Below are 14,561 nucleotides of genomic sequence, written 5' to 3'. Positions count from 1 at the left end.
GGGAAGTGGTAAATTGGGTTTCACTCAGATAGGCTGCTTGGTCTTTGATGGTACTGAGCTTTTTGAATGTTGTTGAAGTCATATTCATCCAGGACGTTAAAGTGTATTCCATCAAATTCCTTCTTAGGACTTTGTAGATGCTGAATCAGTGGATGAATTGTTCACTGCAGAATTCCCCAGCCTCTGACCTGCTCTTATTGTCACAGCATTTATCTGGCTGCTCCAGTTCAGTTTCTGGTCAATGGTAATCCCTCAGAACGTTGACATTGCTGGATTCAGTGACGGTATTTCAATGGGAGATGGTCAGATTCTGTCTCGTTGGACGTGGTCATTGCCTCACACTATTGACATGAATGTTATTGGCCAATTATCATGCCTTGATGTATATGGACATGGATGGCTTCAATACTTAAAGAATCTAAAGTGGTTCTGAATATTGTGCAATCATCAGCAAGCAACCCCACTTCTGACCTTATGATGAAGGGGAAGGTCAGTGATGAAGCAGTTGAAGATTGTAGGTTGTGCAGGGGTAGTGTTTCTATCTCTCAGCCAGGAGGCCTGAGTTTAAATCTCACCTGTCCAGAGGTGTATAATAACATGTCTGAGATGCTTGATCCCCCCTCCCCACCTCCACAACCACAATTATCTTCCTTTGTGTCAGAAATGACTCCAACCAGTGGTGTTTTCCCACTTATTCCCATTGATTCCAGTTTTTCTAAGCCTTGTAAATTCTACAGTGAACAAAATGCTGTCTCAATGACAAGGACAGTCATTCTTACCTCAGTTCTGTTGTCTATGTTTGGACCAAAGCAGTAATGAATGGTCCTTGTGGAACCCAAACTAAATTTAGTTAAGGAGGTCTCCAGCAGTTTCATGTTCAATATAACTGATACTAGTTTTATATTCCCAATTTATTAATTAATTACTTTTAAATTTCCTCAGCTGCTCTGGTTGGATTTGCACTTGTGCCTAGATTACTTTCATTGCATTTTAATACATCAATACTTTCTAAATGTTAAGTTCCTCTGTCTATATTCATAATAGGTCGTACCTAAAGTAAACCAGCCACAATTTTTGCACAATAATTATATTCATTCATTTTAAGTTTTTAATGCACTTTTATGCAGGCTTATCAATCCCATTCAACGTGCACTGCCTCTCAACTCACCTCCCAGATCTTCTGCTGTCTTGCAATTCTATCCAGTGAGCAGATTAGATCCTGTCAGAAGCCCATTTTCAGATGCCCTGGGGAGGATAATATTAATTTATTTAGTATTTTGAAGGCTGGCAGGCTTTTATTGCTGATGCTGACTCCTTTCATCTGGTGATCTTCAGTTGTCTATTTGTGGTGCCATTTCTTGGCCACCATGATTGTTCTGGTCCTCATAATTCAACATTTTGTTTAATTGCAATCCCTGTGATTGTTGATCTATAGCTTATGTGATAAATTTATCTCTAAAGATAAATTTAGTAGATCATTCTCAGCCTATGCTGCAAACATCACTCCCTCCCTTAACCCCCCCATCCTGCCGCCATGTCAGTCTTCAGCCAGCCATACAATTATAGAGTCATACAGCACGGAAACAGACCCTTCAGTCCAACTAGTCCATGCCCACCATAATCCCAAACGAAACTAGTTCTGCCTCCTGCTTCTAGCCCATATCCCTCCAAAATTTCTTATTCATGAACTTATCCAAATGTCTTTTAAACATTGTAATTGTACTCGCATCCACCAATTCCTCTCCCTTATATTTTGTGACTTTATGAGTGAAGGACAAGAAGAAAGGAAAATAAATATTTACATTGACATAGCTCTTTTCCTGTTCACAGGCCACCACAATGCCAATAGATACTTTTGAAGGCATTGTTGGTATGTGGCAAGTACCGTGGCAGTCAATTTGCAAACAGCAACTTACTGTAAAAGTTAATTAATAATGAGAGAGTTAATTGTGATTTTTGTGAACTTAATTGCTAAATAAATGTTAATTGGGTTATCAGGAATGATTCTCCTGGTCTTCTTCAAAGTGAACCATGGAATCTTTTATGAGAGAATAGATGAGACCTAATTTCTCATCCAAGAAAATTAAGCAGCCTCCAACAGCTCAGTATTGTTAGACGTCTTATCGGGAAAAGTAAGAGAAACTTGGTCTTTTCAGCCTTGAGAAGTGGTATATGTGAGGTAGCCTATAGAGTTATATTAATACTATATCTAAGATAAAAGTTTAACCCTTTATTTCAATAAAAATGTAACAGCATAAATAAAAACAACAATATATTGATTAAATGTGAATGCAGGACATTATTTCACAAAGCATTTTTCAGAGAAAAAGTAATCAGTGACTGTGGATTCAGAAGAAACAAAAGGTCTGGAATTAGTCAAAGCAATTGGATGCTGTGATGAGATCGTAACAGGTTTCAAAGGAAGGATAAGCTGAGCAATGTAGAGGGGCTACATTGTTTTGGTCACTTGTAATTAGATTTATGGAACTTGGTTCATGAAACTGTGAAGTTAAATACTCAAACGCAAACTAGTTTTTCAGTTCAGAAAACCTACCACTGAGTTGCAAATTTGGGTATTGGGAGCAAAAATTGGACAGTATTGGATCTGTTAGAAGAGTGGGAAAAACCCCATAGAAATTCAGCAGAACTTTATTGATTTGGGCAACCAGTTATAAAGAGCATTGCTTTTACTAAAATATTCAAACACAACCTTTTACCTTTTGATAAAAATGCTTCCAAAATTAAACTATAAGAATGCCTTATCATCCTAATCACAGCTTCCCAGTCATCCGAGAACTCACCTAATCTGTCAGGTGTCATTTTGAATTAAGAGGGACCACCGGCAATGACAGATTATTTTCAACAATTCTTAGTGCCCAATAGTTTTCAAGTCAATTGCAACAAGTGTATTGTAAAACTTCCTGAATCTCACTTCTGTAAGTCCTTGATCAAAAGATTTAGACTGCTTAGTTCTTCTTTCTTGACTAAACTAGTGCAATCACTGTTAGTACAATGTAGGAGATGACAATTAGGAACTTAAACAGTTCGATTCAAAGACTTCAGCACTTCTTTGTTAGAAAATGGTTCTATTGGATATGTGACCTTAAGAAGAGGCAGGAATGAAAACAACAGAAACCCTTGGGTGCTGGCAAGTGGGTTGAAGGAGGAAAAATGTGAAAAGTTGCAATATAACAGAATGTCCAAGGTTAAGTTGAGTGAGGAGCAATGTGATCTTTTCTCCTTGCAGATAAACAATCCCAGCTTTTCCAATTCAGATATTTTATAATCAAATTGTTCAGATATATTATGACATGCTTCTGGAGCAGATGGAACTTGAACTCAGGCCTCTTGGACCAGAAGTAGGGACACTACCACTGCACCACAAGAACCTCCTCAGCTTCTTCATTACATCATCATAACTGAGATTCCTCACATCTGGAAACATTCTCATAAATCCAATACCTTCACATCCTTTCAAAGTGTGGTGCCCAGAATTTGACACAAAACTCCAGCTGAGGCCAAGCCAGTGCTTTATAAAGGGTCTCCATGACCTCTCTGCATTTGTACTCTATCTTGCTATAAAACTGAAGATCCCTTCTACCTTGTTAACCACTTTCTCACCCTGCCTTGCAGCTATCAAAAGCTTTGCACGTGTTTTCCCAGTTCCTGCATCCATTCGAGAATAATAGCCTGTATTTTGTTTTGCTTATTTTTGTCTTTGTGACAAAAATGTATTACTTTACACCTTCTATGTATTAGATTTTACCTGCTATGAGTCTACACTTTTTGCCAGACTGTCAATCTCCTCTTGAAGTCTCTTGCTATTTTTTTCACAATTATTGGAATTGGACCACTTACACCCAAGTTTAGGTCATTATTAGAGATCGGTGCTCTTCGTACCATTTCTTGGGAAACTTCACAACATATCTTCCTTTGGTAGGAATATAGAGTACTGGGCTAATGGTAAGATTCGTGGTCATGTAGATGAGCAGAGAGATCTCGGTGTTCATGTACATAAATCCGTGAAAGTTGCCATCCACATTGATAGGGTTGTTAAGAAGGCATACGATGTGTTAGCTTTTATTGATAGAGGGATTGAGTTTCAGATCCATGAGGTCATGCTGCAGCTGTGCAAAGCTCTGATGTGGCCGCACTTGGACTATAGGAAGGATGTGGAAGTTTTGGAAAGGGTTCAGAGGAGACTTATTAGCATATTGTCTGATATGGAGGGAAGGTCTTACGAGGAAAGGCTGAGGGACTCGATGCTGTTTTCATTAGAGAGAAAAAGGTTGAGAAGTGACTTAATTGAGTCATACAAGATAATCAGGTGAATGGAAAGGGTTGACAGTGAGAGCCTTTTTCCTCGGATAGTGATGACTAGCACGAGAGGTGATATATATAAGACAGATGTCAGAGGTAGTTTCTTTACTCAGAGAGTAGTGGGGCATGGAATGCCCTGCCTGCTACAGTAGTAGACTTGCCAACTTTAAGGGCATTTAAATTGTCATTGGATAGACATATGGATGAAAATGGAATAGTGTAGTTTAGATGGGCTTCAGATTGGTTTCACAGGTCGGCGCAACATCGAGGGCTGAAGGGCTGTACTGCTCTGTAATGTTCTATGTTCTATGTTCAAGTCTCCTCTGCCATTCAATGAGATTATGGGTGATCTGATAATCCTCAACTTCATTTTCTTGTCATTTCCTTATAAGCCTTTATTCCATCACTGATTTAAAAACTCAGTCTTGAATATAATTAACAACCCAGCATCAACAGCCCTACGTGGTAAATAATTTCACACATTCATTACCTTCTGAGAGATAAAATTCCTCTAACTCCATTGTAAATTTATGACCCCTTGTTCTGAGATTATGTATTTTGGTCCTAGACTCCCCCATAAGGGGAAACAACCTTCCTGCATTTACCGTTTTGGGTTCACCAAGAATCTTGTCTGTTTCAATGGGGGGGGGGGGTAACTTCTCATTTTTCAAAATTCAAATGAGTTTAGGCACAACCGACTCAACATTTCTTCACCGTACAATCCCTGTATAACTTCCTCCAGTCTGAAAAACAGCCCTTCATCATTTCTCTGTTTTCACTCAGTCAACTTTGTATCCAATCGAAAGTGGGTACTGCACATGCTGAAGATTCGAGTCAAGATTATAATAGTGCTGGAAAAGCACAGCAGGTCAAGCAACATCTGAGGAGCAGGTAAGTCGATATTTCAGGCAAAGGCTTTCATCAGGACTGAGTTGATGAAGGGCTTTTGCCCGAAACGTGGATTTTCCTGCTCCTCGGATGCTGCCTGATCTGCTGTGCTTTTCCAGCACTGCTCTAATCTTGACCCCAACTTTGTATCCAGGCTGCCACCCATGCCTTTTATTCCAGAGGTTTTAATTTTGCTGGCTAGGCCATTATGTGGCACTTTTCCAAATGATTTTTGAAAGTCCAAGTACATCACATCGATTGAATTAATCTCATCCATCTTCTCTGCTGCCTTGTGAAAAAAATTCCTTCCAAACAGCTAACATGATTGGCCAGTATATAAGGCTTTCTTCATACTTTGGTTGAATCTGACCTATATTTATGGGATATTAAATATTTATTATATGTATTATAACATGTTTTTACCAATTATATCTTGGATTATGTGCAAATAAATAATGGAAGGAAAGAATTCACAAAACACATATCATCATATCTATGTTTATAAATCAATGCTTAAATCTATAACTGAAGTAAGGAACCTAAGTTTGATTCTGCACAAATCATGCAGCCTTCACTCATATCCAAGACATCTATTGATTTAAGACCTTGACACTGAATCCTGGTTTTAGCTGCTGCCCTATAAAGTGATTGAGTTGACGCCTGGGTTACTGATCAACTTGAGCTATTGATAAAGCAGTCTTTCAGTCATGATTATGTTCATGCCAGAGGTGCATTTAAATTGTGTTTGACTCAGGAGACCTTGACTCCATTCTTTTGCATGTTTACATACAATTCTGAAATGTAATATAGATTCTATTGTAACAGATGTAGTGAGAGATCTCTACAATTAATTAGCAAGAACTGTAATAGCAAAGAAGGCATCTTGTTTCAATTCTGCATCCCACTGGACTCAGAGTAACCATACAAGCATGCAAAATATGCAGCACTGTTTAGTAAGCAGTGTTACGCTTTGCTACAACCTAGTTGGACTGAAGCCTATTGGAATGAAAAGTGACTATTCATAATAAACATAGCTTAGACTGATAGCAAAAAGAGCACTAGCTCAATAATTCTTAAGATTTTTAATTGAAAGATCCCCTTCAAATGAATTAGCATTCACAACATACATATCTAATTTATAATATTAAGTTATACCTATAATGTAAAGAGTGTTTAATAATGCTTATAGGAAAAGCAGAGGCAGGATTTTTAGCCCAGGGTTAGACTCTTGGAAAACTCCTATGACCCAGTACTGCACTGCGACAGTGTTAGTGAATTAGTGATTTTTGATGTCAAGGCTCTAACTGGCCCAGAGGAGAGTTTAGCATCCACTTGCTGACACAGGGCACAGCCTGCACCAAAACGGTCTCTGGAAGATGATTCCCAGAGCAGTCATGACTAGACCTGTTGCTGTCTGGGTGAATACAGCAGGTAGGACCAGCAGCTTCAGCATCCAAACAACACTCATTACGTACTTAATCCATGCTCAAGTGAAGACAACTTTATATCACAGTTTGACTTTGTAACTCGGTTTGACTATTATTCTTTTCATTATTTTAAATCAGCAGTTACAGTAACTGATGGTTGCCAGCCGTGTTCCTGACAGCTGTGTACTAACGTGACCCCAGACTATTTGCTTGTCCCATGATTAACTTTGAAAATGTTATTTTCTCCTCCTCTGACTCATTAGCAAGCTCTTTGTTGAGTTTAACAGCCAGTTAATTGGAAGCATGTATGTTGCTGACTACTCCCAAACTTTGTATCCTCCCTTTGTAACCTGCAGACCATTACAGACATGCTGGAAGATAATACAGCATCCAAGAGTGTTATTTTCAAAGAATTCCACACTTGGCCATTTGGAAAAGGAAGCCCCAGGTAGTGACAGATATCATTGAGATGTTTGTGCTTGTTTCTGCCTGAGGTCTGTCCATCATTGGTCTGGTGTGGGCTGCAACTAACTCATGCCTCAAGCTCAGACCAACCCAGCATCATTATTACTTTATATATCATTTTCCTGATATCAGCTGAAAAGTGGTGTGTCATAAAGCTAGTCCTTATTTTGTGGGACTATGAGGTTGGAGGCGGTGGATGGGAGGTCCCCTGAGGTGATGAGGTTATGGATGGTCTGGGAGATGATGGTTTGGTGGTGGGGGGTGGGGTCATGGTTCTATCCTCTCAAGTGGAGGGAGAAGATACCATAGCACAATTTTAAAGAATAGTAAGGGAGTTAACCCTGGAGTCCTGACCAATCAACATTGCAAAAGCAGGTCACTTGGCAACTATCATATTGCTGTTTGTGGGAGCTTATTGTGCCCTGTTTCATTGGCTGAGTAAAAAAAATTTCATTGACCGTAATGAGCCTTGCTGAGGTTCATACAAATGTGACTTTCTTTCTTTATGTATTCTATTTATTCATTAACAACTTCACTGAGGGGTGGCACTACAAACAATCCATCTCTACCTTAATGATATTGTTGCATTACCTTGTAAGATTGACACCCAAATCTTCCCATCGCAGATATAAAGGTCTTTCTTGAAAACATCAAACCAGAGACGGCTGGCTTCAGTCTCAGTGCAGGGTGGGTGGCTTCCAATTGTCACCTTCATGTCTGTTTCTGATTTCAACACAAGAGGAGATCAACAACGTTCGTATTTACCAGAGACGAGTCATTGAGTTAGACACTGTGTGGCTTCACTATGGCTAGGAGAAAGTGAGGTCTGCAGATGCTGGAGATCAGAGCTGAAAATTTCATTTCCCCTCCTCCCACCTTGTCTCAGTCAAATCCATCGAACTCAGCACCGCCTTCCTAACCTGCAATCTTCTTCCCGACCTCTCCGCCCCCACCCCAGTCTGGCCTATCACCCTCACCTTGACCTCTTTCCACCTATCACATTTCCGACGCCCCTCCCCCAAGTCCCTCCTCCCTACCTTTTATCTTAGCCTGCTGGACAAACTTTCCTCATTCCTGAAGAAGGGTTTATGCCCGAAACGTCGATTCTCCTGTTCCCTGGATGCTGCCTGACCTGCTGCGCTTTTCCAGCAACACATTCCAATCCAGTGAGGGAAGTTGGAAGATTTAAGCTGCTATCTTTTTGACGAGAGCCTACTAAGTGAAGGCCTGTCTGTCCTCTAATGTAGACATAGAAGAGCCAATGGCACTATTTTTAATAAGAGTTATAGATACATAGAAAACACAGTAAGATTTCATGCACAGAAGGTAGTCGTCTGGCACATTATGTCCATACCAGTCGATGAATACCTCGTCACACTAATCCCACTCTCCAAATTTTGATTCCTAAACCCATTGACTGTTCCACCGCATGTTTTAATGTGATTATGGTTTTTGCCTGTATTACCCTTTGAACTCGTGGGTTCCAGAACCTCACCACTGATGAGAAAGTTGTTCCAGGTGTCATAGTCAATATTTTTTCAATAATTAGTACAGCATTTCTTTTTGTGGGAGCTTGCTACATGTAAATTGCCTGCTATGTGTCAACACTGACTGTACTTCCAAAGTACTTTATTGGCTGTAAAGCATTTTGGATCTTTCTGTGGCCATAACAGTTACTATATAAATGCAATTTAATTTTAATAACTCAATAGTTACTCATAGAAATCTAATGTTATATCACTGGGATGCTTTTTTGCCATTATTATGGCAATAATGTTTTTTTCAAATTTAAAAAAAAGTTATGATATTTCAGCTACTTTAATCCCATGTGTATCACTGATGATTTGTATTTACTCTGTGGAAATTTTAATTGAGTAGAAGATTTTACTGCATTTTACTTTCTGATTTGCTGTTTGAGAATACTTCAGTGTAATTGGCTGCCAACTCCCTGCGGTGATATCACTGTTACTGTATGCCTAGTGTTTGTCTTGATCTTGCACATATCAAGAAAGGGAAACTTCATGCCTCAGAGATCACTAGATAGCAGAAAATCCCTTTAATACTTCAAAGTACTCTTTTGGTATGATCCTAGATATTGAATATTGTTAGATATTATTACTGGAGCGAATCATAGATTTACATTTAAATAGTTCCCATTTCTGTCTTTGTTCACTCCTTTCCTCAGCAATATTTTGTGTTTGATTTTGTCTACTTTCTGTGGTTTTATTTACCCTAATGAAGAAGAGCATATCTTCTCAACATCACAACTATTGATCTCACCCTGCTTGGCTGTTGTATGGAACCCCCTACGTGTTAACCCCTTAAAGCCAAATACATAACAATATTGTCAAATTTGATGGAATTTTAATGCATTTACTTTAGGGGAAATTTGGCATGTTAATATGCTGCAGTTTTTCTTATCTGCGATGTTTTGTGTTATGTTGCTGAAAATATTACTGATGAAATACTTAGCAGTTGTAGTAAAATCATGCGTATACTTAGGATGAAGAAGATTATGAGTACCACATATGCTTGGTCCAGTTCTTGTTGGATTCATTTGGATATCAAAGTTGAAACTTTATTGCTGGAACAGCACAGCAGGTCAGGCAGCATCCAGGGAACAGGAGATTCGACGTTTCGGGCACAGGCCCTTCTTCAGGAATGAGCAGAGAGTGTTCAGCAGGAGAAGATAAAAGGTAGGGAGGAGGGACTTGGAGGAGGGGCGTTGGAAATGTGATAGGTGGAAAGAGGTCAAGGTGAGGGTGATAGGTCGGAGTAGGGTGGAGGCGGAGAGGTCAAGAAGAAGACATTTCCAACTCCCCTCCTCCAAGTCCCTCCTCCCTACCTTTTATCTTCTCCTGCTGAACACTCTCTGCTCATTCCTGAAGAAGGGCCTGTGCCCGAAACGTCGAATCTCCTGTTCCCTGGATGCTGCCTGACCTGCTGTGCTGTTCCAGCAATAAAGTTTCAACTTTGATCTCCAGCATCTGCAGTCCTCACTTTCTCCTCAAGGATACTCATGGACAAATGTGCACGTGGGACGTCACAAAAACATGATTGCCAATGCGTTATTGAGACACAAATGAGATACGGAGGCATTCGGTGGTCGGTGTACCACAGCCTGAATTTGCATGTGGTTGTGCATGTTTGCATGTTTATAGTTAGTATAGTGTATATGTGTGTTTAGACTACTAACCGAGTTTTTGAAGGGTTAAAAATGAAGTCATCTTTTGGTATTGATAGTTCATGTTTTTTTCCAGGGGGAGGTGTCACAAAGCTACTCCCTGATTTTCCTAAAAGCTGTTCCTTGGCTCAAGGAGACTCTGTCCTTCATTTTTTTCAGAGGGTAATAAACCAGGCCGGGCTCTGATCAGTCTGGTTTGGTATAGAGATGAAAAGGATTTTGAGAGGCCTTTTGTTTAAATGTAGACAGATGAGACTTCAGGCCAAAGTGGTCATGTTTTAGAAATGACCTGTATAAAGAAAGGGGAGAGGTCAGCTCTCTAGCTGAGCTAAGCAATTTTAGTTCAGTCTTGAGCTGGTTGGAACTTCAACAGTGAGCTGTGTGGAAACTCTCTCTCTCTCGTTCTGCCCTTCAACTTCAACCTGTATGCATGTGTTCCATTTATACTGGTTTTTAAAGGGAGTTTGCTTATTGGGACTGTTGTATGTATTCAGAACAGCATAATTAAGTCTAGCTGGATAGATTGAGTTCTGTAAGGGTTCTTTATTCCGTTCTTTGTGTTTCATTGTGTTATTTTGTGAATAAAGTTTGTCTGTTTAAAAATCTAGTAGTCAACCTAGCTAACTTAATCTGGGTAATTGTCACTGTAAACGTACTGAAACAAATTGCAACGTTATGGTCTGAGCTGCCTGCTTAAGAATGTTTTGAGTGGTCTGGCTTAGTCCATAATAGGTGTCATCAAGGAACGTCACAATTACTTCAAGTGGCTTGCTGTATGAGTATGCAGTACAGCAGACCTACACTTAGTTAAATACTGGTCCTAATATATCCTATGCTGAACAGCACCAGTTTGGTAGAATTACCCCAATAGATATTTACTGTTTACTCTTACTTTTTGTTTTCCACAAGTTGATCTGGAAATTTTCCAGGACTTCAGTTTACTCAATTTAATGGACATGTTCCTTTTAGTTCTCATTTTCATTATTCTCTTCACACCATTGATTTTTATTATATGGTTGAGTTCTCACATTTTCTTCTGTGATTCCCCAAGTTTCAGTAATAGCCTCACATAGTGCCTTCAGAGACAAGCTCTGCGATTATCATACAGCTGTTCAGCAAGGTGCTTAGTCTGCTGTTAAAGGGTGTAAACCTGGGTAGACATACAGGATGAGGACAGGGTACTAAGGAAAAGAAGGAAGGGAAGGCAGACAAATTGAAGCACGAGGAAGTCTGGCATTAAAAAAAGGAGAAAAAAAACTAAATTCTACTGAAAAACGTCCATTGCCCAACTTTCATAAAGCATGTTTTATTTTTATATAGAAATGAGGTAATACATGAAGGTTTGAAGTTATGCAGTGTGAATACTAATTTACAGGATGCTAAAACTAGAGGAATTAGAAATGATAGTTTTGAACACTGGTACCTTGTATACATATGGAATAATAATAAGCAGAATAAAAGGGTCCTGGTGAGGGACTGATTATTTTTAGGTACAGGAACAAGTGAATTTGGGAAAGTGAGATTATAGATTGATAGTATACCAGACATCAAATCCACTCCCACCTTCTGCTTCTAATCATGATGTTCTCGACTGCACGGAAGCAAGCCCCTCAAGAGTATGTTGTTAATATATTCATAGCTCATTAAGAGAAATTTTAAAATGATCTCTCAAGGATTTAACTATTTGTGCATAGATTTGAAAGCAAGAACACAGTGACAATGAGGAACTGAAGATATTAGTCAAAGATCTATGCAAAAACTGAAACCTCACAGTCGATTCCATGAATCCCTGAAAGCTTTGTACTTGGTTTGAGTGGTGACTTTCACAACTTTGAGATTTGTATATCTGATCTCCTCCATTCAGCTTTGATCAATTATCCCAGTAGGGTGACTTCACTGCTGTAGTAGCTTGTATCTCAGATAAGGAGAAAGATGACCAAAAGGAAAAACAGCAAACAGCAGCATCAAAGAGAGCAGCCTTCAACCTCTCTTGCCACTTCAAAGGAGAGAAGGAATGAGCAAAGGGGTATAGCTTGCAGGAAGCAAATCAAAGGAAAAAGGAGCAGGAGTAGGCCATTCAGCTCTTCTGGTCTGCTCTGTCATTTAAAATAATCATGGCTGATCATCCAGTTAGTACCTTGTTTCTACTTTCTCCCCATACCCCTTGGTTCCCTTATCCCTAAGAACAATATCTACCTCCTTCTTAGAAATATTCAATGTTTTGGCTTCAACTGCTTTTGTGGCAGATAATTCCACAGGGCTCACCACTCTCTGGGTGAGGGAATTTCTCGTCATCTCAATCCTAATACCCTAACCCATATCCTTAGATTGGGACCTGTGGTCTGGACTCCCCAGTTCTGCAAGATCATCTCTCATTCTTCTAAACTCCAGTGAATATAGTCTTACCTGATCGAGTCTCTCTTCATCCATCAGTCCTGCTATCCCAGGACTCAGTCTGGTAAATCTTTGTTGCACACTCTCCACAGTCAGAACATCCTTTCTCAGATGAGGAATCCCCAGAATGGCACACAATGTTAGGTGTCGTGTTACCGAGGCCCTGTACAGTTGCAACAAGATATCCCTACTCCTGAACTCAAATCCTTTCGCTGTTAAGACCACCGTACCAGTTGCCTGCTTTCCTACCTATTGCACCTGCATGCTTACCGTCATCAACTGGTACACAGGTCATCTGATATACATGGTTACAAAGAAAATTGAAACTCTGGGCTCTTTGATTGCTCTCATAGTGCTTTGGGACTGGTTACCACAGTTGGATGGATGGCTGGCTTGCAGTGTAGAGTGATGCCAACAATGTGTGTTCAATCCTCCACCATTTGAAGTTACTGTGAAGGACTCTTTTTCTCAACCTCTCCCTTTGCCTGAGGAGTTGAGACCACCAACAGGTCTTTAATGACAGAGCAGCAGGATTGGTCACTAGGACCATGGCTAGTTTAGGGAATCCATTTACTCCCTTTGGTTATCTGTGCAGAAACCAACTGTCTTCACCCACGGAGGGTGTGACATGGCAGACTGTGTGGAGTTCGGTGTAACATGAATGTTATATCCTTCAGAACGATTATCTTCTCCAGCAGTCATCACATTAGTTCAACCTAGTTGGGAAACCTGGAAATCAGGTGCAAATCCAATAGTTTAATAACTTTCTGATGAATATACTATACTTATTTTTGAATTTCCTGGATGCTGACAGACACACCCTTTACCTCTCACTTCCAGCATAGCTTCAAGTTAAAATCCCCGTAATGCTGGTATTCACCACATTATTTTAGATTAGATTAGATACCCTACAGCGTGGAAACAGGCCCTTCGTTCCAACAAGTGCACACCGATCCTCCGAAGAGCAACTCACCCAGACCCACTCCCCCAACCCACATTTACCCTTGACTAATGCACCTGACACCACGGGCAATTTAGCATGGCCAATTCACCTGACCTGTACATCTTTGGATTGTGGGAGGAAACAGGAGCACCTGGAGGAAACCCACGCAGATAAGGGAAGAATGTGCAAACACCACACAGACAGTCGCCCAAGGTGGGAATCGAACCCGGGTCCCTGGAGCTGTTTCCTTTGCCTTCTTTGAAATCCATATGATTTCACGTAAGATGAAAACAAAAGCATTCAATAATTATTACATATTCAAGGGACAAAAGGATGGGAAATAAATATATTAACAATCAATGGAGAAAAAGTGCTAGGGAAACTAATGGGCTTAAAGACTGATAAATACCCTGGACCTGATGGGATGCATCCTAGGATATTAAATGAAGTAGCTACAAAGACAGTGGATGTGCTGGAAGTAATTTTCTATGATTGCTTAGACTCTGAAAAAGTCTCAGAAGATTTGATAATTTTCAATATAATACCTCTATTTAAAAAGGGAAGGAGACAAAAAACAAGTTACTGTAGGCCAGTTAGCTAAACGTTTGTTATGAGGAAATGTTGGGATCTTTTACAAAGAATGTAATAGCTTAGAAATGCTAAATATGATCAAACCAAGTTTGCATGGCTTCACGAAGGGGAAATCATTCTGACAAATTTAACAGAATTCTTTGAGGAAGTAACCAACAGGATAGAAAAAGGGAAGTAGTGGATGTAACATATTTGAATTTTCAGAAGGCATTTGATAAAGTACCACACATAAGGTTACTTAATAAGACAAGAGGCCTCCATGTGTTGGAGGTGGTATGCTATCTTGGGTAGAGGATTGGCTAACAAATAGAAGACAGAGAGTGAGACAGAGGGAACAATTACTCATTAT

The 14,561-nt window shown here is 39.8% G+C and overlaps 1 long non-coding RNA gene across 1 annotated transcript in view; it reads right to left on the bottom strand.

The window, feature by feature from the left end:
- Positions 1-963: 963 nt before the first annotated feature.
- Positions 964-14,561, bottom strand: part of LOC122550782 — a 63,997-nt gene continuing 50,399 nt past the window's right edge. Inside the window, exon 3 of the long non-coding RNA XR_006311942.1 lies at positions 964-1,245. This is a non-coding gene — a long non-coding RNA (uncharacterized LOC122550782). The remainder of the gene's footprint in view (positions 1,246-14,561) is intronic.

This window comes from Chiloscyllium plagiosum, chromosome 6 (genome assembly GCF_004010195.1).
Source record: "Chiloscyllium plagiosum isolate BGI_BamShark_2017 chromosome 6, ASM401019v2, whole genome shotgun sequence".
Lineage (NCBI taxonomy): Eukaryota > Metazoa > Chordata > Chondrichthyes > Orectolobiformes > Hemiscylliidae > Chiloscyllium > Chiloscyllium plagiosum.
Note: the sequence above shows the minus strand (reverse complement) of the source record. Positions and strands in the feature narration are given on the sequence as shown.